The sequence below is a fragment of the Hippocampus guttulatus genome, chromosome 2, assembly GCF_054856545.1.
Source record: "Hippocampus guttulatus isolate MCC_2025c chromosome 2, RoL_Hgut_1.0, whole genome shotgun sequence".
Classification (NCBI taxonomy): Eukaryota; Metazoa; Chordata; class Actinopteri; order Syngnathiformes; family Syngnathidae; genus Hippocampus; species Hippocampus guttulatus.
The window spans coordinates 17,293,693-17,318,389 of record NC_141262.1 but is presented as its reverse complement, the minus strand read 5'-3'; the positions used below and the strand labels follow the sequence as shown (position 1 = coordinate 17,318,389).

The following is a 24,697-nucleotide window of genomic DNA, read 5'->3' as shown; positions in this document are numbered from 1 at the left end:
ATACAACTACCTTAACATTTATAAGACGCTTTTTTTTTTAAATATAAGTGGACACCCGAAGATGTGAGTTGAAGGACAATGAAATCGTGATTTGCATGCAAAAGTCCGATTTCAAGTAAATCAATTGCACCTGCCCGTTGCTTACAAGGATGCTGCTGCAACCGACAGTGCACAGTGGATTAAAGCCTGCATGCTCAGATAATAATAATGACCGCTGGCTCGACCGTGAACGCGCGCTCCCGTGCCTCGGTCATTGCCGTTTGTTGATGCCTTTCGCAGTATGTCCGACAGCGTGTCTGACTCGTTCTCTTCAGTGAGGACTCGACGTTTGCGCACTGCTCCGTGTGTCAGCCGTATGGCCATTTTATAAAGTTAGCGCTCTCTCTGTGTTTTTTTTTTCTTTCCTGCTACCTGCTTTGACACCGGATGGATTGCTCCGTTTGAGTCCGGCGTATGCTCAAATGTTTTGCGGGAGGTTTTTTTGCTTCTTTTTTCCGCAGCTTGCCCGCATACTGTAGAGCCTTATTAAGACCAGGAAGGCAAAGAAAAGTAAATACACGTGTGAAACCCTTTTGTTGGGCGCCAAGAAAAAAAAAAGTTGCACATCGAAGACGGAGGATTATGCGCTGAACGCTTCTGGAAAACAGGTACGTGATGTTTTAAAACGCAACAGAGATGCTTACAATGACTGTTTGTGTTCAGCTTCTGTGGATGCTCGTAGTTCATGCGATGCGTCGATGCAATCTTTTGTCAGAGAGTGTGGGGAGAGCAGAGCAGTGTCATGACATTGAGGTGCCTTTCATTGAATAACGTTCACGGTCATGTGTGGGGAGGGACTGCACTTGGCTGACAATGGCGCGACCGTGCTCCTTTTGCTAGTATGCGCTACAAGGTTGTATGTGCCGCCAGTGTGGAGTGGAGCTATTTTTCTAAGGCAGGTATTCGGGAGGCTGCAAACGTGCACGAGTGCCATCACGCGCGCCTTACTTAACTGTTCAATGAAAATGAAATTCAATCAGGTGTATATTCACTAAAGGCCAAGATTTAGTGTCCAAGGTACACACACATACACACACTAAACTCGTCTGTCGAAGAGTTTCTGCACTTAATAAAGATGCTCTTGTGTCATCATGACACAGACTGAGTGGCCAGTGGGCTTTAATTTGATGCTTGACCTGTCATTACCGGGACTCTTCACCCCGCCCCCGGTTGAGGGTCACAATTGTGTGTCTTAATGGTCACATCTGTATTCCCATTTCCCCTCCCCTAATTATGTATCACTCTTTATTTGATTCTGAAACAGTGCTTCCGGTGCCCTCATATTAAGTACATGGACTCTAAGCTTTCATAGTATTCGTGCATAGTTTTAATATAATTACTGTCAAAATGCCAAGTATTCATCAACGGTTCGTTTTATGATTAGAAATTTTAACACAGTTACATGTTCTGTCGCAAATAGAGATTTTGGGAATCCATTATTCGATTGATTATCATTTCAATTACAGTACTCTGGAAAATGGCGCCACCCCCCACCCAGGCTACCTTTTTTTTTCCTGTGGAATATGTATGAAAGTGATCTGGATGCCTCTACACATCACACTTGAGTTTGCCAAACTTGATGTTTGAACAGTAAAGTAACTTTCAAAGCAGGAATGGCGCGACATCAGCCCAAGGAGGGCGATAGCCCCGTCAGAAATTTGTGTAGCCCAAGTTAAGCCCCACCAGCATTTGATTTTATACTCTAAAATTTATGAATTATGATCTCAGCCCCGCCCCGATGTATCCATTAAGTCCTCCCTAAGCCCCGGAAAAGAACAAAAATCCTGGAGCCATCCCTGCTTCAAAGTAAAGAACATTTTAATTGTGCTAACCATCTAAGCCAGGGACTCACAATCTCAAGTGCCTCTCACGGCCATTAATGGTTTCTTCTTAAAATATTATCCAACAGTGACTGTCACACTTTCCTTATCCTTATTTAATTATCTTAGACATTTCCCACAATAATCAAGTCTCGTTGCACTCAAACGCGATCACTGCTTTAGCCATGCAGTTTTGGAGCAAGCAACGCTAAGATGAGTTCACCAGAGAAGCATCAAGTTGCGTCATCTTCAAAATTTTAGGACAATATTAACCCGCATCATAGGTGAAATGAATACAATATAGTGCATTCTAAATTGCGGTGGTTGGATGTACTTTATTCCTTAAAACGAACAATAATTCCTACCTTTGGAGTAGAACAGCCACCAGCTCGTCAAGCATTTGCCTACCCGTGCTCCCCTTTCCAAGTGGCGGAAGATCTGTTTAGCACTAATGGCATAAAACTTTAATTTGGCCAATTTTATGGGGAGAAAAAACCCCCGGACATAATCCATTGAAGTGACAGAAGACTGATGCGCAGGCGTCCATCCGTACCAATGTTTATGCTGAAAAATGAAACAATGGTTTCAGGCATCGCAAATATGTGTATAAAATTATTAATTAATGCTTTTGAGGCAGACATTTTTGTGTCGACCAATTTTTGTGGTTGACCCTTAACCCCAGCCCCTACCCCTGCATTTTGGGTGTATGCGGTTGTTTCAGGTGATTCGCTAGTAAATGCAGTGATCACTTGAAAGTAGATATAGACGATTAAAAAAATAAAAAATGGTTAGAGGCACAACGTGGACATTCAAGAACTAAATTGTAAATTACGGCCGAAAGCTAAGGCCAGCTGCAGTCTCCAGTACATTGAAGGAATCTTTTCAGTCGGGAATGAAGATTCATTTGGCATGCTTGTGCAACGTGTTTTTGCAAGTTAAGAATGCATCCCAATACAGTACCACCACTTTCTGGTGGGATGCACTGAAAGGAAAAAAAAAATACAATCCCACCCACTACCCATCCAGTGGGTTCCCTAGTCCAGCAGTTACCATTAACTTATGACATAACAACACAGAGAGATGATGAGCCGTCCCGCTGAGATCACACATGCACAAAACCCACACAGTTTCTCTCAGTACCTTCGCCTCCTGCACCTTTCCCTCTCGCCAAGCAGTCATGAGTCTGTGTGATCTATCGGTGTCTGTAGTATGGCTTCCTGTCCCTCCACCTTGAGCTTTTGACACGTTCGTAGAATTCAAAAGGAAAGCCTCGCCTACAGATTGCAGTGTGATCACTAAGCACTTTGAAATGTGTACGTCTATACACATATATATATATATGTGTATAGACGTACAAAAAAATAATATATATATATATTATTTTTTTAAATGTCCAAATACACAGTACTGACTTAAACTGTAAAAGCATCTGTCACCTTTGTGTCAAGCAGTGTTGTGTGTTTGCCAGAGTGCGTGCATAGTATGTGTTTGCATGTGTACGAGCACTAATAGGGGAGCACACTGGACAGCAGCAGGCCATGTCAACCACACGCTCCAGACAAACCCTCAGGGTGTCCTATTTGGCACATACCCATCAACCCACCCACACACACACACAAAGACGTGTGTGTATTTATACATAAAGAGACAGGCCTTAGAGCTTTGGAACCAACACAAGCGTCAGAGCATTAAAGGTTCTCAGAGTCTGTGTCCTGGCTGGACCTTATGCGCCAGAAGCTTAGCTGAATGCCATCACCATGTTGATCAGTATTTCCTAATCCTCCTTTTGGAGACGCACTTCTTAAAAATAACAACTCATCATGGCTCAAATGATAATAAGGTAGGAAATGTAAATAAAAACGTTGTGCCTGAAAGCTGACCTGAACGGGTAAACTGGTGATAATGGCAAGGCCTGCATTTAAGGGGGACTAAATAATTAGACTAAATAAATACATTGGGCCTATGGAGGCATTTTGTATCAAATAAAATGAGAAAGATATGTATGTGAATTTGTCTTGAGACCCACATGAAACTTCCAATTCAGTCTTTCAGAAATGGGTTTTAATGAGCTTTTATACAGACACTATTCCTGACTGCATTGGAACATGCTGTTTTTAATTTAGAGGTGAAAATAAGTGGAGTGAGTCACTCTACCTCTTTCTGCCTGCTCTCAATACCTCTATTTGGGTTACGTATGTCTACAGTTTATTCCAACACCTGTGAGGTTTGGACAGAGGAGCATCAATCTTGATTCGACTGAATGAGGCTGACCCTGTTGACTAAATTACTCTCACTGTGCGGGTGTTTGTGGGAGTGTTAATGCGTTTGGCTGTGTGTGTACGCTTGTGCATGTGTTATAGTGTTGAGCCTCTTTCTGACCCGGCTGACAGATAACTGCAGTGACTTCCAGGTTCAACAGATTAGGGGATTAGAGACCCAGGCTTCACACAATAACCCGAATGCGTAAGCACGGCAGTATACGCTGTATGCACATAAATAGGCACGCATATTAAATGAACACCCTCTTGGGACAATGCGCCTTCTTCAGGGGCTGTTATATTTATTGTGACTCCTTGTGCTGTGTCTTGTGCTCAGTTGCGTAGATACAACCCTTAACATGCACACAGGCAAACAGATGGAAAAGAGCATTAAAAAACCTCAAGGGTCCAATTTCACTAATGCCGTTTTCACACTAGGCATGTTGGTACTGCAAGCCCAGCTAACCGTTTGGTCTTCCAAACCAATTCAGAGCCCACTCAGAGTTGGATAATGAACCCACATAGCGGGTTGAATGTTTGTCGCAGGGCCAGCGTCGCGCTATTGCCAAATTACAGTCAGATGTCTCTCACATTTAAAAAAAAAAAAGGCACAATTGCATCAATTATTACAATGCAGTTTAATTACCTTAACGACAGTAATGAACCCTTAGTTGTTGCCTTTTATTTTCTGTCCAAAAATCCGAAATGAAACGATGACTTTAGTTGATATTTGGACACTTTTTTTGCTCAATTTAATGTAGGCTATTACAAAGTGTGTTTGGTTACTTAGCAAAAAAAAATGTGGACATGCCTGATAGTGTTGAGTACAATAGGATAGGCAATTGCTTGAAAATGTAATCAATTTGGGGTAAAATTTATGACCAATTAAAATAGGGCTGCATAATATTGTTATTTTGTGTTTAGTAATGCTCCTCGACATTGTTCTCTTATTGCATGCCGATGCATATTAAAGCTTGCATCTAAAAACATACAATTCCAGCTTATTGCATGCCTTTGCGATATACAGTGATCCTTTGCTTACCTCGGTTAATGGGGACCGAAACCCCCCCCGCGAAAGAGGAAAATCAGCGAAGTAGGTAACCCCCCCCCCCCCCCCATGGATGTACAGGTATATGTACATGTGTACGAGTATACAGTATATAATATTTAGAAGGCCAAATTTAATTATATACTTGCATATAGAAGAAGACGTGGAGACAGACTGCCAAAGAAGACCTCAGTGAGATGGGTGTCAGCTGGCATGGAGCAAGAAGGGTCGCCAGTGACCGGAACAAATGGAGGAGGCTCGTCGCCCAATGTTCCAAATAGGAGCGGGCGGAACTAACTAACTAACTAACTATATAGAAGTAAATGTTTGTAGCAATTAACATTACGTAATGCTACATACGACCTCTGCACTGTGAGGTCGACGCGCTAACCACTGGACCACCAATACTAATATATATATATATATATATATATATGTATAAGTTAGATTAGTTTAGTGTATAAATAACAAAATACAGTCAACATAAACATGAAAAATACATACAGTACTGTATATGTTGCTCTATGTGACTCGCTGTTGTTTTGCTGACTTTCGCTGCCTCTCGCAGACCTTTTGCGGCCTTTTCGCTACTTTTTTTGGGGGGGGGGGTAAATATTTTTGAAAAATCCGTGATGCACTGAAGCCGCAATAAGTGAATCGCGAAGTAGCGAGGGATCACTGTGCATATGCGCAGGACATTATCTCGATGGTAATATTTTTTTGACATATTGTGCTTCTCCAAATTAATAAACTTTTATATAGCATCTATAGTACGGTTTGTTTTAGCTTGATATGTTTGCATGCTGTGGGGGAGGGGATGAGGGTGGGGGGGACTTTGGTTCATTCTGAGCAGTCTCTTTCGCCTGGATCCCAAAGCTTGAGTTGTTTTTTGTTGTTGTTGATTTTGATCCATTTTAAGCCCTAGGCAGGTGGTCAGTGTTCCATTGGTAAATGGAATTGATGGCATGGATGCTCTTTCATCAACTAAATTTTGAATAACAACTAAGACTTGTGCGGTACAGTTCATTACCCCTGAAGCATCTTAATATTTTGGACACATCATTGTGGTAATGGAAGGAGAAATAACCTCGTGTCACCACTGATTAATTAAGAACTCTGAGTTTTAAAGAAAAGGTGCTTCGTTATCTTGGAGTGTGGTGAGTGAAAGTGTTTTTTTATATGGTGTTATTTTTGACAGGGCATGAAGTGAAGTGGCATGAGTTGAGCATATTCATCCATTCATTCTCTGGGTTGTCCATCTTGAAGGAGCTAATATTGTTTACCCTTCTATGTTTTGTTTATCCCTAATTGCATCTGTGAGGCATTATACATTTTGTTTTGGGAAGCTAGAAAATGTGATGTCTTCAGGCAAGTGGTTGTCTCATTCGTAATCCTGAATTGCTGTGCAAAGGCAAGCCCAGTTGCAGCAGTATTCCGTCTTCGTTGATATATTATATTGGAGCTGATGATACGTCAGCTTGCACTCACCGCAGGCTTGCAGTCCGCAATCGACTTGTTTTTTAATTATTTTTTTTGTGTTGTGCCTAATCTTGGTCTCGGCTATTGAACTCGCAAAATATTGTTATTGGCTTCACCGAGTCCATCTCTGTTTTTACAACTGAAAATTAACATCCATATTCAAAAGAAACTTGAAATGTTTTTTTTAGATGATCAAAATAGCCATTTAATTGGTTAGCCTGACTGCGAGTGCCAAAGCTCGCACTCTTTTTTTCTGTCAGTCATGTCAGCTAACACTTTATTAATGATCAAATTTGCTTTAACAACCATAAAGAACTGGCATTAGCCACAACATCTTAAAAGACAAACAAAAAAACATGAAGCAACCTGCAGATTCTTTAAGAAGACAATTTTGGACACAGGGCGGCAAATGTGACTTGGCAAGTGAATTAATAATTCAATTTTAATGTTAATGCTTCACTTATAAGGTGTACATTAGATGATTTTGAAGGATACTCAAGTTAGGAAACACATATACTGCCCTGCTATCTTTGCAATTTAATCCCGTGAGGGCATTTTGATTTAGGGTTATGTATTCCACATTACTTGAATGGCCTGTATCGTGACCCCCCCCCCCCCCCAAAAAAAATATATACAGTATATATAAATATATTTAAAATTTCATATCTCCGAGCTCTACTGTGTACTTGTTCTTGGAGCACACTTTGGTTGATTGCCAATTAACTGTCTTGAAGTAGGATGGAGAGACTTAATGTGCAGCATACTGTCAGAAATAATTCCACATTATCTCTCAATTGGAACACCGACCCTTAAAAAGGCATTCAAGACAAATTATTGCACTTACTTCAGAATGAAAAACATTTTCAGACCTATATTAATATATTCAATGAAGTTTTCTTGTGGAACTTGAGGACTTTTGTTGCAGACTTTGGTTTGCTTTGCTCCAACCATATATTGAAATCTGAAGCCCATGAATGCCATCCTCCCCTCGATGCCCCTTCTTTGTGACCTACATGAGTAACAACCTATGAAGTTCTCGTATGATTTCGATATGGTGAGTCACATTGTGTGGATCAGACAACACTTGGAAGAATACTGTGTGTGTTCAAATGAATGTGTGGCTTGTGACACTCAGCGTTAGCAATGCTTTCCAAAAAGTAGAGCTTTCTGACAGCAGTCAAATGATGGCACAGCCGGATGATATCAGGGATGATAGTTATGACTGTGCATCTGTCATTCAACTGACTGACTGGTTTTAACTCAACCTCCTCAACATGCCTCTGGCTCTTTGTGGGCCTACGGCTGCACTTCTTGTTAAGTAGTCTAGCATCTCCAACCTCCAGTATGTGCTTTCAAGCATATGAACTCATGAATAATGGCTCAGATTAATGGCAGGTACGTATGATGTTTGTGTTAATGGATTAGCAATAAAGAGAAACGTCAATCATTTTTCATTCCATATGGAAACTAGAATACTGTGTTGACCAGGCATCTACTTTCCAGGAGATCCTTCTACTTTTTGTGAAGCATCTAAAAAAAATATCAGCACAGAAGACTTACTTTGGATTTTCGTGTCTCTCTCTCTCTCTCTCTCTCTCATACTGTATATACTGTATATATATATATATATATATATATATATATATATACAGGGGTGCCCAAAATTTTTTGGACCGAAGATCTACTTTTTGATCAACAAACCTCCCGGGATCTACCCTTACCGGCACGCGCGCGCACACACACACACACGCACGCCATGATGAGAAACTGAGGCATGCGATGCACTTTTGCAGCCTTTTAACTATCGTAGCTCACACGTACCATTTTAAAGTGCTTCCCTGGGCCCTCCTAGGTTCCTATTCTTTGCCCGTGCCCTCGGTGAAGTGTACACGAAGCAAACTCTGAATGAGAATAATGACGATAAAAGACAGAGCGCAACAGCTCTGATCACAAGATGCAATTGCAGACTGCTGAGCGCTAACAACTTCCGGTGACGTAATCACGCGCCACTGTAAATTCAAGATTTACCTGCTTTATTTTATTTATTTTTTATTTTTTTTGTTTGTGAAAACGAGACTGATAGGATGATTAGGGTGCAGCGTACAATAACAAAAACATATATATTACTAACATGTTTAAAGACACACAAATGGTTATTTGTTTTTTTTTCCTCCTCGACACTCCTCGGATCTACTTGGGACCTGTCTTAGATCTACCGGTAGATCAGGATCGACATAATGGGCACCCCTGTATATATATATATATATATATATATATATATATATATAGATAGAGAGAGATCTATAGATATACAGTGATCCCTCGCTATTTCGCGGTTCGTTTAGCTAGGCTTCAGTGCATCGCGGATTTTTTCAAACATATTCATAATTTTTTTTTTTTAAGTCCGCAAAAAGTACGACAAAGGTCCGCGAGAAGCAGCGAAAGTCAGCAAAACAACAGCGAGTCACATAGAGCAACATATACAGTACTACATGTATATGTTTACTGTATTTTGTTATTCATAAATTAACCTAACTTATACATGTTTAAATCTATTAGTATACAGCATTAAGTCATGTTAATTACTTAAAAATGTACTTCTACATGCATGTATACCATTAAATTTGGCCTTATAAATATTATGTACATGTACCTACTGTATATGGAGGGGGGGTCGCTACTTCGCGGATTTTCGTTTATCGCGGGTGGTTTTGGTCCCCATTAACCGCGATAAACGAGGGATTACTGTATAAAATACACACACACACACACACTTGTATATAGGGCGGCCCGGTGGATGACTGGTTAACGCACCTCACAGTGCAGAGGTGCAGGGTTCGATTCCGGCTCTGGCCTTCCTGTGTGGAGTTTGCATGTTCTCCCTGTGCCTGCATGCGTGGGTTGCCTCCGGGTACTCGGTTTTCCCCCCACGCTCCAAAAACATGCATGGCAGGTTCATGGAACACTCTAAATTCACACCGATAAGTGTGAGCGTGAGTGTGAGTGGTTGTTTGTCTATGTGTGCCCTGCCATTGGCTGGCAACCAGTATAGGGTGTACTCCTCCTACTGCCCGAAGATGGCTGGGATAGGCTCCAGCATGCCCCAGGACCCTTGTGAGGACAAAGCAGATCAGAAAATGGTTGAATGGATGGACATATACATTGAAAGGCATCTCATTCAATTTTATCAAGACAACCCTGCACAATGGAACTGAACTAACTGCCTTTGGCCACCTTGGTCTCGTTGCATTTCTAAATGTGCTTTGGAGGCAGCAAAATCAAAAAGAAGGATTTCAGCGCACATGAACAGGCTGGTTCTGTTGTGGGCACAGAACTGGATTCTTTGGTCTCGGTGGCAAAAGAAATGACTATTCGTGAAATGTGTCTGTCTGTCAGTCTGTTTCCCCCCTCTTTGCTCCATGTAAATGCTCCATGTTTGCTCCATGAAACCTTCGTGTTTCAAAGCCCTGATTCATGACTAAGGATAAGCGCAAAGAGAAAAATTCTCAATGTTGAGTATTGAGGGCTGATAGAAAAAAAAAAAGAATAAGTCACGATTGGTGACAAAAAGATGTTGGCATGCCTAGAAAACACATGCACAGGTTCCTCAAAATGTGTGCAGTCGTAAAAGATGAGGGAGGAATCTACCCCTTTTAGCCATGGACATATCCAAGCATGTACTGAGTGCAACCATGCATGCATCTGTACACACGTTCTTCATTTGCAATTTCAAATTACAGCAGCGTTACCATTTGTGGCATGCAAACTCCCTCAACCTTGATTGATGGGATCGTTCCGTTCCCTGCTCTATTCAATGGAATTACCGCAAACCCTTTGGCAGCCATTGATTTCAGAAAATGTAGTGTGCTTCCATGCATCGCTTACATGCGCTTGCTTCTTCTCCCTGCCTGCATTTCTAAGCAGACATGCCTAGTTACAGTCTAAAATGGCCTTGTGAAAGAGGGTGGGAGTTAAGATGGCATCCCTCGAGACTTTCCAGAAAAGTAATTTAATGAACTGATATTTTTCCCCTCCGCAAGGGAAAGAGAATAAGCTCTGAAACGTAATGAAACTTGGCTGTTGAATTTTTATTAAAGAATCAATTTCCTGCACTTGAACCTAACTGAAAGAACAGCCATTTTATTTGTTCCTGAATCACAACGTACGGCATAACTGAATGTGAGCATGAAGGTGTAAAAACTTCATCGATGGGTGAGGAGTGTCCACTGGATTCCACTGCCCTTCAGCTTTGGAGGAGCAGCTGGAAATATAGTACGGAATACAGCGTAACTTAACATTTTAGGAGTGTAGGGGTGCACACAGTAAATTCTCTTCCAAAGTTATTTCCATTTCCCGGTATTATTCGTAAATACTTGCAGAACGTACACCGTTTTCAATTCACATTTTATTGCGCAAGTTTTGGCACGACATAAACCCTAATATAAATTATCCATTCATCCCAGCCGTCTCCGGGCAGTAGGCGGGGGGCACCCTGCACCGGTTGCCAGCCAATCGCAGGGCACACAGAGACGAACAACCATCCGCACTCACACTCACATCTAGGGACAATTTAGAGCAGTGGTCCTCAACTAGAAATGCTGTAGGTCCACTTTTTTTTTTTTTTTTAATAAGACCAAGGTCCGGTCCCATGCACGGCGGTCATGGGCAGCAGGGCTATATGCCCATTTAGTATGGTCAAGCCAAGCTTATACAAATCAACACTCCTCACAACTGAAGACGACGTGGTGTTGGGTCTTCTTCCACCTTGTAGAGAGATAAAAGAACCTGTGTCCAAGGAGGGCCAAAAGCAAATTGACAGCTCCCCCTCCTCAACACAACCAACCAATAATGGGGTGCATGAAAATAACAATTATTCACTTTGCCAGTACACAGCAAATAATGAGAGGTATTGTGTTGAGGCACATTTACCATGTTGCGGTGTTCTGCTGTTAAACAGCTGCAAAGATCCCTGAGTAGACGGGAGCAAAACTGCACACAATCGAAACCTCCTGCGATTCGTCTTGTCTAATTGTCTGTGTGCGGCTCTCCTGGGCTGAAGCTGTGAGCACAGTGGCGTCGCGCATGCGTCTGTTTCCTGACACAATCATCCATTTTGAATGCGTGTGTATTGGGATAGACGCGTGCTGACGCTTACGTATTGGAACACCTTAAGTTCAGAGGAGCCAATCAGCGCATCGTATATGCTGACGCTCATGTATGGGCACACCTTAAGTTCAGAGGAGCCAATCAGCGCATCGTTATCGCCGACATGCCCTGCTCAGCCAGGGTCTCCAGTTAGTCAAACATTATACACACACTGCTGCGGTCCTCTACAATACATCTGTTAGTGCACGCAAAGAATACAACGGATAATTTTAACAAGCGATCGCGCTAATGCGCAGATTGTAGTCCAAAAATATAAAATGTATAGCGTAAAAATCACTTTATAATTTATTATTTTATACAATTTGCTGAGGGTCCGGACAGAGGAGGTCCGGACAGAGGAGGTCGGCGGTCCGGTCGTGGATCGCGGTCCGCCAGTTGAGGAAGGCTGATTTAGAGTGTTCAATCAGGCTGCCATGCATGTTTTTGGAATGTGGGAGAAAACCTGAGTGCCCTGAGAAAACCCACGCAGGTACGGGGAGAACATGCAAACTCCACACAGGGAGGCCAGAACCGGAACCGAACCCTGTGTGTGTGTGTGTGTGTGTGTAAGAATTTACAACTGCATTGAATTTGTTCGCCTGATTAAGGTGCAGGCAGCACCTGATTAGTTCCCACTCAAAGACAGCATCAGTGTGAGAGTGAATGGTTGTCTCTCAATAGATAGTGTTTGCTCTGCAACTGACTGGCAACCGGTCCACTTATTTTTCTCGGGCACACAAAGTTTACTTTACAATTAGGCATTGTTTGAGTTATGACATTAAAGCCGTTGACCCTGTCAAAATTGGTACTGGCACCATATGCAAATTTAAGTTTGAATGACTATTTCACGTTTACTGTCTTTATACATGAATAATAATGCGTCAGAGAATAAATCAATCACAAAATTATTCTAGTCTTCTGATCCAAACTGTGGAGCAGAAGTCCGTCAACAAAAAAAAAAAGAAGAAATCGATTCATTTTATTATCCTCTAAAATGTCTGAGAAATGATTTGTCCAAGTTTTTTGTTTCACCCTTTTGATAGGTCATTCGAAATGAACGAGAATTTACTCATGGTAAATAAAGGCTTAATTACCTGCCTTTCACATCCTGTATCAATCAAAGAATTTGTTTGTTCACCTTGGCTATAGATTGACATTCCTTTTACCCTGACTTCACGGCGACGTGTGGCAGCAGCAGAGCGAGGGGGGTCAGGTGATGATTTATGACCAAGATGCTGCATTCTAGCACAGGATGATTAATCTCTTCTGGGAACACTTCAGGAGTACAAGTTTAACCTACCCCGGCCTTACGCGTGCACAGACACACACACACACACACACACACACAGGCACACAGACGCCCACATGCCTCAGAAGGACATAAACACAGGGGCAGAGTGCTCGTAGTGGCTTTTGTATGCAATTTGTGAATTTGTATGCACTACTTCCTCCTCATTCTCTTTCTCTACCTTGTCCATGCTCTTCGCTTTTTCTATCCTCAGTGACCTCACTTGTGCGATGTCTCACATTCACTCTCTCTTCTTTCGCCTTGTCTATTCATCATAGTCACAGATGCTCACGCGCAGAGAGGTTACGATCGTACAAAGGGGATGAGGGAGAAGGCCTCTCTATAAGGCCACTTGGCTGCGGTACCCGTAAGCATAAGGCTGTAGGATTAGTGCAGCTTGGTGCAAAGAGCTGTAATGTCTTAATAAGCACAGTGGGAAAGAGGGACTCTTGTTCCATATGTCTGCTACAGCTGTGTTTGTGTGTCCAACAGATTATCTACCTATCGGTTGGTCCATCAGTCGGGAGTATTGACATGGTCATCATTCAATTAAAAAGTCTGAAATGTCAATGCCACAATCAGTTGCAGGTGAGAAGCTATTTTTACGGTGATGTTTTAGAGTGTTCCAGCGCTAGTCTACCGCAATGTCTTCAATTTTTATAAATACTTCCATGTCTGACTGACGTATCTCGCCACACAACGCGATGCCGCACAAGAAAACTTGCAGATTCAAAAATTGGCAGGATTCTTGCACACCAACGTGAAGGAATTTGTCACGCATAAGTCTGTGCACCAAACATTATTTTCAGTCAGGCTGTTATAGGCTGCTGTAGGTAAGACTAGCCATCAATCAGGTAAGACTAGTCATCAATCAAACAAAATCATATCATTATTTCTGCTATCTATATTTTAATACCTTATTGTTCAACAATGCTACTATGACAAAGTAATATTAAAATGTAAAAAGAAAAAAAAAATCACTCTTCGAGATCCAGGCCTCCATTGGGTTGGGGCAGGGCCCCCTATGGCTGACTAACAGAGTGTCACATGAGGGCACACTCTTCCTGTATGTCCACATCACACTACTTTCATTTATTATAATGCTAACATTAATCATGTGTGCGGTATGTCATGATACTAACACGACGCAACATTGTGCCAGGATATCACGGAAGACTTGTGTGGGAGTGAGAAAGCAAGGCGACATAAAGAGGGCTGTAACATAATCCTTTGTGGAAGCACCTTTATGTCAGACCAACCCCATTCAGTCTCCTGCTCACCTCGGTGCAGAAGAGGCGAATGTTCCACAAATCAAGGTGAATCATCCTAATCTCACCTAATACGCACAAAACAACAAACAAAGGCTCACAGTGAAGGACCTTATCATTCACAGTTGATGCTTGCGGAGCCCTACATTAATATGCCCTCTGAGTATAAAACATTGGATAAGTGATATTGATATGTTTTGGCCAGCCACGTTTTAAGTTAGTTCCCCGGCTTCCTGTTGTGACCAGGCGTCATCTCGCCTTAAGATTGCTTTTTGTTCGTGTCTGTGGCACTGCGTATAGAAATCTTACGTCACGACTGTGTATGTGCGTGTGTGTGTGTGTGTGTTTGTTTATCTCAGCGAAGTGTGTAATTCTGTTAGTCTACCCCACTGCCTTTGTTACATCATCATCTTTACGCTGATTGAAAAATATGATTGTGGGAAAGGTCTTCAATGACTTTATTTATTGCTGTGAAGTCACCGACATCATCCAGGTTTGAAATGTTCCTTTTTATTGATGCGTTTGATGGTTAATTTGAGGATGTGGGATTCTCCTCTGCTTGGTTTGAGGATTAAACACAACTCCAGTTAAAACAAATAATAATAATAATAAATGTTCTGATTAAAATCATTTCTGCTTTCCAACCGAGCACCGGTTTTGTAAGTTTTCATCTGGGACTTTGCACTCAATTATTGATGAACATCCATGCTCATTAAAAATAGGACAGTGAGCGTACACTGCTATATTTGCCAAAGATGCAGAATACGGACACAACCTTCTTTAATGAATTGTATAAATCCACTGGTTATTAATTGGTCAAACACGGAACATACAATCTGTTATACATTCTGTCTAATGAGTTATTTTGTAAACACAGGCAAAAGCATGTTGCGTGTATCAGGAAACAGTGAGTCAAGTCACGTGCCCTCCATATTGGATGCTATTTGTGAAAACAATAACAATAAGCCCACATCAGCTATAAGATCTGCATTAAAAAATTGCTGGTGCCAAAAAAAAATACTTGTTTATCCCTGTTTGCTTAGCCTTTATCAAACAGCAAATGCTCAAGCCATATGCTATTTTTCTGGATTTTGTTGCAGGGATTTTCATGGATTTAGCATGTGGAGCGTACCGACAAAATCACTTCAACCGCCTTCTGTGTTTGTTTAAATCCAGTGGTCGTTTGAAGCAGAATGGGAACAGGGTTGTTGAATAGGAGTTGCTGCAGGAAAAATCAAATTCATTGAGCATCAAAAACAACTTTCTCATCCATGAACACGTTTTGAGTTTTTTGATGTCTCTAAATTGTCCGTAGGTCTGAGTGTGAGTCTTAATGGTTATTTTTCCAAGAACGCCATGAATGACTTGTGACCAAATGAGTGTGTGTTTTTGGATTCAAATATATTTCCCCGGGGGGGGTGGGGGGGTATTTGCATTCAGAAAGGTCAAGTCCATGCCACAAAAGTGCTTTCAAACTCTGCATTGTATATACCCAGGCTGAGTAGTATATGTGGGCAACCTACTCCATGCCTTTCTTTGGCTTAAGTATTGGGGCATATGGCAACATGCAATATATTGAAAACAATTAAAAATGTAACGCTTCCCCCAAAGATGGAGTCAGAAACTGTCCAAAATGTCTCGGTGAAATGCACAATTAAGATTCAGACTGAGCTGAGGGATCTGTGAGCTGAGCTGGTTGATTAAATGTTTGAGTGGTTTGTCTCTGTAGTCCATGTTTTTGCAGTGCACATTCAGAGTCCACTTTGTTCCTTTCAATTACATTGTCTTTACCTGGAGAGTGATGTAAAAAACAATACATTCTTTTTAGATTGTTAACTCTTCCTTTGACTTCATTCTCCACAGCACTGCATTTCACAACCCCCCCGCCTCCCCCAAGAAAACTGGCAAATCAAAACTATAAGCGAGATCAGAAAGGCTCAGTCAATGTAATTTCTTTGTATTCCGACTTGTTTTTGTTCCACAGTCAAGATTAGGTTGGCCAACTAAATTGTTTGAATCTATCCCGCAGCTCTTTGATATCTTGGCTGATCTATTTGGGTCCTAAGCTGGTCGAAGCTGGTAGGAATCAGGGGAACAAAATGGGGGTGCTTCCTGTATTATGGTTTTTAGCTCTTTTATTTCCTCAAAGAAAAATAAAGTCATCCAATTGGGATTGTCTTTTCTTTTGTCCTATTTTCTCATCCCCAGGTGTCGTCTTTGCTTAGCCACATTACTCACAATTCAGTGAAAATATCGCACAATGGAACCCCTTTCACTTCTTTCGAAGCGTGAGCCGTTCTGGTGTTACCAATGAATGCAATAAAAGAGCATTTGGTACCATTGGAAAGTGGATCACACACCGGGTAAGCTGAACTAAAGAAATAGAAGCTCAGTGGGTGAGCGTTCTTTTGAGAGCAGAGAAACTGGGTTCCTTATTTCAATCGCAGCACTGGAACATCTGTGATAACAATTTGCCCCAAACCCAATTCATGCTCATTTTTATTTCTTTTTAAATGTTCCCCGCAGTTTTCTGACAAATACTCTTACAAATTGTAATTGTAATTGTTGGCATTTCCGTCTCAATGCCTCAGCTTTTCCCGTGCCGCAGTCAAGAAGACACTGAAGCCGATTTGCATAATCACACATTTCAAGACGGTGGAGCGAGAACTATTTTCTAAACCTCTCCCCTGACAACTCGGAACCTTTCATGACAATCAGTCAATTCTGTAATAAGCCATTAAGCGTTACTAAATATCACCATGAACTCATCGGGCTAAGTCAATTGTAAGATGTTGGTTGAGCAAGTACAAAATGACTTAGTTACACATACAAGTACCACAATTCAGTTCATAAAAGAAAGAACAAGCAGGCGAATGCTACAAGCTTTCACAGCACCAAACAACTCTCCAGAGAATATTCTAAAAGCAGTGATGCGGAGCAATGTTGCATAAATGTTTTAAAATCAATATGCTCAATATAAGGGAAAACCCACTTGGCATCTGAAGTGCTCCAGCCCATATGAAAATAAACAAGTTTGGAAAAAGACTTAATACCTTATATTACAGCCTACTGAAAGGGACACAAACCAGTTTTTATGGATGGTAATCAATAAGGCTATATACTATATTACTGCAGTTAGCATAGCAATGAGTTAGCTTCCATTTGGTCACTTTCTCAAACTAAATGTCCGGAAACAGACACAGTGATTTTTGCATGCAGTGTGTGTGTGTGTGTGTGTGTGTGTGTGTATGTGTGTGTGTATGTGTGTGTGTGTGTGTGTGTGTGTGTGTGTGTGTGTGTGAGACTGTAAGATTGTGCATGTGAGGGAGATCGCTGCCCTTCTAGTTGTGAGGTAGGACTCCCTGATCCTGCTGGTTAAAGATGGATTTGGCTCATGTGCTGCTGACCCATCTGGACTGTTTGCTGGGCTTCACCCTCATCCTTGGACTACAGTTGGAGCCCACAAGCTCATCTTCATGGCCTTCAATTAGGCAGTGCAGCTGTCACAATATTTTCATCGATAATGTCCCAATATACCTCTGATTTTTGTTTTTCACCTCATGTACACACACACACACACACACACACACACACACATATGTATAGTATATGCTGACTGCTAATTTGGATATTTTTTTAATCCATATTTCACTGCATTGATAAAAAGTTGATCCTTTCCAGTCTGCCGTGGGTGAATTTAGCTCCCAAATATTTTATCTGCTCTGATTTCTGCTCCCAGCTCAAGCTTGGTGTGACCCCTTACACTTTGAGAGTCAAAGAGGATCAGCGTTTAGATCCACTGGGATTACCACAATCTCTCACAGAGAGCAACATTGCTTGTGCTTCCCCTTCCCTGTTTTTTTTTTTTTTTTTTTTTAAGCAGTGAATGAATACTTTGTTCTATGGAATACAAAATAAATCAGGCACATACGCAGTCACACAGTCAGACATGACTGCACGGTTGTGCAACATTTGAGAGGCGGACCAAAGCCTTCGTGGCTCCCAGCCATCCATGGCTGCCAGCCTCACTAACATCAACTCCCCTCCACGGTACCAGGACAAATTCAGCCTGGTTTCTCTGCCACTTTTAAACGTCATCTTACGTGTGTGTGTGTGTGTGTGTGTGTGTGTGTGTGTGTGTGTGTGTCAGGTCATGACGAAATTCTACCTTAATCTTACCTACGTGACATAATGGGGAATCCAAAACAAGCGAAATAAAGAGCAGGCGTCGCCAACTTTTTTGGAACCTGAGAGCTACTTCTTGAGTACCGATTCATGCTAAGAGCTATCATATTGATAAACACTTTGGAAATAAAACATCTACTCGTATTACTTTTCATGAATTATTAATGATATTCTTCGATATAGAGACACGGATCATATGAATGATTTGTCACAATAATTATTCACACCGATTTATTCAGGGTTTGCATTGCGGCTGCAACTATTTCATATTTTATTATTCGAGTGTTTACGTGAACATTCTTTAGAATAATTGCATATTCTGACTCAATATATTTTTGCCTGGTTAAAGAAGAATTATACATACACGGGGGAAAATAAGACACTTTGCTTAAAAATGAACAATCAATTGTTTTCCTTTTTTCAATAATCAACAGTTTTTCTTTAATTAAAATTGCGCATAGCAGCAGACCTCAAGACATGAGTAGAAAAGATTATGGCGATGGCACCAGGTGGTGTCAGAATCACAATTAGGGCTTTTTCCTACGAAAAGAGCGCATTTGGTTAAGCCTGATTCCTTCGAATGGATCGGTAGGTGTACTCTAATTGTGTTACACGACGAGGGCTTGCGCCACCTAACAGTATGAAGTGAGGGACCAGGTTTGGACACCCCTGCTCGACATTGTCGTCGCTCTTGGTGTCTTGGCGCAGTCTTGGGGAGGTAGCACTTTAATCTTCACACAGCTTGTCTGTGTTTCGACCAAAGAAAAAGGCTCTCATCCCACATTGGAAATTCTTCAGAGCCAGATGAGCTAGTTGGTAAACCCCAGAGATGCTCCCGCGAAAGCGGGTGCAGTATCAGGAGCTTGTGGACAAAGACGGAGTCGCAATAGCAGCACAAGGAAAGGAGAAGCGCAGGAAGCCAAGAGGGATGGATGGTAGGAAGCAGAGAGAGAGTAAAGTGCCCTTATCCCTTTTAAAATGTCTTCATGTCGATTTAAAATGTCTTCATGTCTCTTGGTTCTTGGTGCGAAACACCGTGACTGCCCACTTCTCAATTTTCCATTCAAACAATTTTCTTATTGTCTCACTTATTCAACAAAATCTCACAACTTTGATTATGTTCACATTTCATGCCTCTAGCCACTCAGCTTTGTTCATTGAAACTCAATTTCAAATAAAGCGAGACAGGTTTTTATTTTTCCCTCCTAAATGTCAAAGTTCACGTAAATAAAATTATGTTGCACGCATGAGTCTATTTTTTTCATATCCAGCTTCTCCGTGTAATGAATGAACTCTACAATAAACAAAACATACACGCGCACACACATTATGACCAAATGGATGCAACAGTTAATGCAACAGCTATCAACTATAGTAACAGTGTAACATTAAAAAAAATACAATACAGTATAAGAAAACTGAGGGCACACAACCAATGAATTCTATCTTCACTAACACGGTTTCTCTTCAATGCATGTGTGTTTGAGCATGTGCTGCAAAGACGCCTCTCCACAAACCCGGCAGAAATTTCTTGTCTGCTGTCATTAAACTCCCTGTTGTCCTCCCACGCGATGTGCCATGAGGGCAGCTAGCCTCTTGACACAGTTCCATTTACTCCAAATGCTGACCACAGGAATGAGCTAATGAGTCACATAGCTTTCATGCAGCCAAGGTGCAAAATCGTTACTTTCAAGAAGACTCGGAGGAATTGTGTGAAAAAGTGTAAAGGTATAACACTGAAAGGAAAAAGGCACTTTTAAACATCAGATAAAAGAATCTTTGCTGACTCAGTCATTTTGTTTAAAAGGATTGATAAGAAATCCCTCAGCTGACAGGGGTTACAGTGCAGCACACACTCATCACCATTCAAGGCCGACACTCTGTCTTTGCCTGAACGGATCAGTGAAACAGGCTGCAAAAGGAAAAAGTGGAAGATAAACACTTCAAGTGTGGTTGAACTCATTTCTCAATTGAAGTGAATTAGCTGAAATACACCCAGTCTATCTCTGTTCCCCATCAAACACAAAACTTGCCTCTAGTGGTTGTACTACAGTAGTACAAGCCCAAATATTACAGTTGTGTCTGTTGACCGCAGTGGTATGTAAAACAGTACTGTTTTATTCCGGAAGGCCTCTCTACTAAATTAATTTTGGCTGATGGTTGATTGTTACCTGAGTCCTAAGCAACTGTGATATCATTTTCAGTCGACAGCAAGTGGCAAAATGGCCACCCCGGGTGGATGGGTGGATTTTACTACTCGTATTCCACAAACACAATATTAATCAGAATGCTGTATTTGGACTCGTGGGGCTGCATAGAACATATTATTGTCAAAACAAACAAACAAACACAAAAAAAAACCCAAAACAAAATTGGGGTTCCCCGAAATGCACCTTTTCTCTGGAAATTGTTGGCTCTTTTTCTGTCTCATTGCTTGGTCTTTTTTTTCCCCCTCATTTTTGCTTACTTGTGAATTTAAGTTTTCAGATTCAATGACCAAGAAGAGTTGTGTGTACAAGAGCACATGATGATTTGAACATTTTCAAAATGAAGCAACTTTTTAGTCATATTCTCTGTGTGACTGGGGGTTGCGTTTCGAGGTGTCGGGGGGGGGCTTCCCACCGCCTGTTGGCCGTGGCTGGAATGGGGTCCTGGGTGATTAGGCACTTGGAACAGGAGGACTACCGCAGTGGGCGCCTCCTCCACCTCTGCTCCACCCGGCTAAACAGCCTGATCCCCGGCCAGGCCAAGGCCAGCTGAAAGCCAACTTGGAATTTGCCGCAGGGGTTTAACAGAGTGATGTGTGTGGAGACGAAAGACCAAAAACTTGTGGGATTTTGTTCTTTTTTTGGGGGCAAATTGATCGACCACCGCTTCACATTAAATTGTAATCCTGAGAATATAAATGTTTGCGAAATGTACAAGGTACATTTTATGGGGTACATTTTACTCTAAAAAGACAACATTTTTTCCCCAGTTGAAACGGAGTAAAAGTTGAGAATAAAATATGTCGAGTAAATTTTACACTGAAAACAATTTGAAGCAATATTGACTTTCTACTCTCATTTACCCTGTTTAGACTTGGTACAAATAACCTTTTTAGAGCAAAATGTAGTCCATAAAATTTCCTGTGTTCCCGTACTGTGAATTCAGTTTTATTTATTTTTTGGTATTTGTAACTGGAGCAAAATTCAGTTACCTTTTTTTTTTCTTCATCCTAATTACCTAATGACGGTACATGTATTCCATGACTAGAGCCAGTCACTGCCCACTCCCCTTAGGAATTGGCGCGGTTGCAGTGATGTCGCTATGCATCTAATTACATCACTTTGGAAAAACACATCACTGATGGGAATTTGCACTGAGATGTCCGGTTTTGATGAGCTCTTTTTGAAAGGACGCGGCAAATAAATCCTGGCTTAAATCCACAGCAGATGTGTAACACTGGAGACATAAATGTTTAATGGAAGTTTTTTTTGAGTTTGAGATTTTGCTCGATTTTTTTTTCACCTTCTACCCCGCTAAACTGCTTGTCATTAAATACCCACTCTCTTCTAAATCAATGCAAAAATAAAAGCATAATATTTTAAACATCTAGATGCAATATGCTTTTAATACACATTGATAGTTGTATATACATTTTGGACAAAAGAGTTGTACTGATGAGACATGTAAAGGTGTTGATGCACAGTAGACAATGATTGTTGTGTTTTGGCTCACATAAAGCTGCGATCCACAGTTATGCTGGCTTTGGCTTCTCATAAAATCGACTATGTTTTCTGGAGCATGTGAAAGTTCTTGAGAAATATAGGAAATCACTAACTGCGGCAGAAGTAGATTAAGGATGGGTGACAGAAAATGGATTGAACAAAAAGGTGAGTTAGACACTATTTAATCACAAAAAAAGGGAAAATGAAAGCCACAGCCTGGTAAAAGTGGCCTTCTCATTGAATCTACTTCTTTTAGAAGGCATGCATTCTTGATGAAGAGATCGCTTTGAGACTATCATACTTTTATAAACCACTGAGAACTCCAGACTGTCGACTTCAGTCGATGCTTGTTCTTAATGTGGCATGAGAGAACGTTTTTAGGATATTTGAAAGAAATGACCACGACTACCCACTGTCATGACTCTCTTAAGATACAGTATCAAGACAAATTGCGATCCATTCGTTGCACCCACCACTCACTCACTGATTTCTAAGCAATACACATTTTACTTTACAGCATACAGGCAAATTTAGAGTTGCACGGTGTCGAACCACATTGCACTGGATATCAATGAGGTCTTGTGGAAAAGATCCAGTAAAAATTGCTTTTCCTTTAGGGCGGAGAGAATATATATCTTTCAGTGTGAGCAAATGCTGTTCATTGGTTCACCGTATCACGTGTTCCTTGTGTGTTAAAGCATCAGTTGCTTGAAGCCAGTGGCATTGTTAGGCCTATTTTAGTGAGGATAAAGCCTCGCGAGAATATCCTTCAGCCTCCCTGAATGATTTTGTTACATTAAAAAAAAAAAAAATCCTCAAACCATTTCATGTTTTCATTGCGACCATGCTTGCCGTGTTGCGTCCCTCTGTTAGCATCTGGGTCGCAAAGACTGCCAGGCAAGCCAACCAAAAGCAGCAAAATGTAAAAGAAAATAATGTGAAGGATGGACTGCAATTAATGACTTCTACAATAATAAATCAATTGATTGCCTTCTCCTCATACTGTTAGGCCGAGCGAGGCCTCCTTGTGGTTTGTTATCCAAATCCACTTGAACATCCTTTTTACTCAAAATCCACTCCATGTTTTGCATACGACCATGCTCACTCCTGTAGCTGCGACTATTTGCGGGCATATTCTCCCATTCACGCTTAAATCAATTCCTCATGCGTCTTTCTTACAAAGTTTTCAAGATGAAGCGATTTTCCCATCTAGACCAATTTCACACCCACCTGTGTAACCGACGCAGTCACCGAAGAGGCTTGAGCCACTGAAACCTGTGGATGTCTGCAAGTCCTGGATTCTGGTCTTTTTCTGAGACATGTGAATTCCACAGAAATCCATTTGTGTTTTCATATGTTAATTATTTTTTATATTGCTTTGTGTGCTTTGGCAACTTTATTTAGTGAGTCAGATATGAAAGGGCTTTAATTCATATTGTTCGCATCACGCTAGTTACAATGCGTAATGTGCTTCATGTGCGAGAGCAAAAAAAGTATTTGTGTACATGCATGAATATAAATGCCTGTGTCTTGGGACTGAGTACTTTCTGTGGTTGGTTGCATGGATGGAGCTTATTTGAAGGGATGTGATTTGAGGAGTGATCAGGGAATTTCTTCAACATCTTGCCCTGATAAATCATCTCTTTAATCAGCCTGAAACTCCCTCTCAGCGCACAGCTGATCCACAGTCAAACAACACCGCGATGCAAAAAGGAGAAATAAAGCCTGCTGCAGGCTGACAGAGTAAGCGCGAACAGAATATGAAGGTGTCAGAGCACAATTAAGAGAAAGAAGGGAGACAGAGGCAATAAAACTCATTTGGAAAAGACTGCCAGGCTGGTCATTGGATGAAAATGTCTTCAGGGAAACATATAGGCACTAGAAAACACTGGAAAAAAACAAAATGGACAAAAGTCTTGAACACACATTTTTAAAATAATAAACAATAAGAAGTCAGGCAATGTCACATTAGTTCCCCCTGAATGTTTTACGCTTCAAACTTCGTAGGAACTATAACTGCATCTCCTGTGCACAAATGAAGGACCATTAAGGCATGGTTGGATGAGTACGGTGTGCAGGAAATTGGAAACCCTGACATTTAAGGTATTCTCCTAACACCTTTGGGATATGATTACTGACTTCACATATGTTCTCCTGGTTAATTGGGTAGGATTCCCTCGAGGACACACCAAAATCGTGTGCAATGTCGTCCCAGACGATTGCAAGTCGTCCTATTTTGTGTCTTCGCATGGTCTGAATATGTGTCTTAGCAGAGTCTGAAGAGTTGTCGAGGGATGTCTCCATCACAATTTTTTGCACCCGTGTCTGAGTCCGAGTCACCTGATTTTGACGATTTCCCCGATACTGGGTTCCGATCCGATACCTTGGCAATGTATTAAAAGGGGACATCAAATCAACATTTTCTTGACAATAATATGTTCTATTTGGACCCACTAG

At 41.3% G+C, this 24,697-nt stretch overlaps 1 protein-coding gene across 4 annotated transcripts in view; it reads left to right on the top strand.

Annotated features, from left to right (window-relative positions):
- Positions 1 to 269: 269 nt before the first annotated feature.
- Positions 270 to 24,697, top strand: part of LOC147208711 (teneurin-2-like) — a 216,592-nt gene continuing 192,164 nt past the window's right edge. For all 4 annotated transcript variants that reach the window (XM_086099673.1, XM_086099655.1, XM_086099663.1 and 1 more), the window contains exon 1: positions 270 to 647. The gene's annotated coding sequence lies outside the window, so the exon portion shown is untranslated. The remainder of the gene's footprint in view (positions 648 to 24,697) is intronic.